The sequence below is a fragment of the Carlito syrichta genome, unplaced genomic scaffold (genome assembly GCF_000164805.1).
Source record: "Carlito syrichta isolate Samal-C Ts95f unplaced genomic scaffold, Tarsius_syrichta-2.0.1 Scaffold314298, whole genome shotgun sequence".
Taxonomy (NCBI): domain Eukaryota; kingdom Metazoa; phylum Chordata; class Mammalia; order Primates; family Tarsiidae; genus Carlito; species Carlito syrichta.
Window position 1 is genome coordinate 48,689 of NW_007258394.1, and position 1,017 is coordinate 49,705.

Genomic DNA, 1,017 nt, shown 5'->3' on the forward strand with positions numbered 1-1,017 from the left:
ACTTGGTGAGACCTCATCTCTACAATAAATCAAAAAATTAGCCAGGCGTGATGGTGTATGCCTGTACTTCCAGCTACTTGGAAGGCTGAGGTGGAAGGATCACCTGAACCTAGCAGGCCAAGGCTGCAGTGGCCTTGAGTGTGCCACTGCAATTCAGCCTGGGAGTCAGAGTGAGACTCTAATTCAAAAAAAAAAAATTTTTTTTTTTTTAAAATTTACTGGGTATGGTGACCCATGCCTGTAGTCTCAGCTACTCAGGAGGCTGAGGCAGAAGGATCTCCTCAGCTCAGGAAGTCGAGGCTGTAGTGAGCTGTGATCATGCCACTGCCCTCCAGCCTGGGCAACACAGATCCTGACTCAAAAAAAAAAAAAAGCTAACAAAAAAATGTATGGCTGGGAAGGCAGACTCCATGAGTCATGTACTACAAGTTTAGTGGCTTCACACAGAAGTGGGCAGGAGCACAGGCTGCCACAGCCTATAGCAGGGATTAAAGCCTGTGGTTTCCACCAAGAACTGCCTATCATATTTGCCACACCTATATAAACTGACCTCCGAGTCCACTGCACATGATTATGCTGGGAAAAACAAAGTTCCAGAGCTGCAGATATTTTTCCAGAAATCCAACAGTGTGCACATCCACCTGAAGTGAGGCCTGCCTGACCCAATGCTGTACCAGACCACCATGGCGCTGACGCTGGGAGGGACCATCTGGCTGATCACCCTCTACATGGTGTCACAGTCCAGGAACAAATGACTTAGAGTTAGGCTGCAGAGGACCGATTTGCTTTTTGGCCCAAACCCTTTGAATTTTCATTGTTTCTATTAAGATTTTTTTTTATTTGGATGACAACATTTTTGCAAGAAAAATCAAAATATAGGAAGGCAGTATTTTGGTTTGTTTTTGAAAAACTTGGCTTGTCAGCTCATTCTACAGTTAAAACTAAGCTGGGCTCAGTGGCTCAGCCTGTAATCCCGCGCCTTTGGGAGGCTGAGGTGAGTGATTGCCTGAGCCCGCG

General features: G+C 46.1%; 1 pseudogene; it reads left to right on the forward strand.

The window, feature by feature from the left end:
* Positions 1–417: 417 nt before the first annotated feature.
* LOC103273895 lies at positions 418–755 on the forward strand (annotated as a pseudogene).
* The last annotated feature ends 262 nt before the right edge of the window (positions 756–1,017 follow it).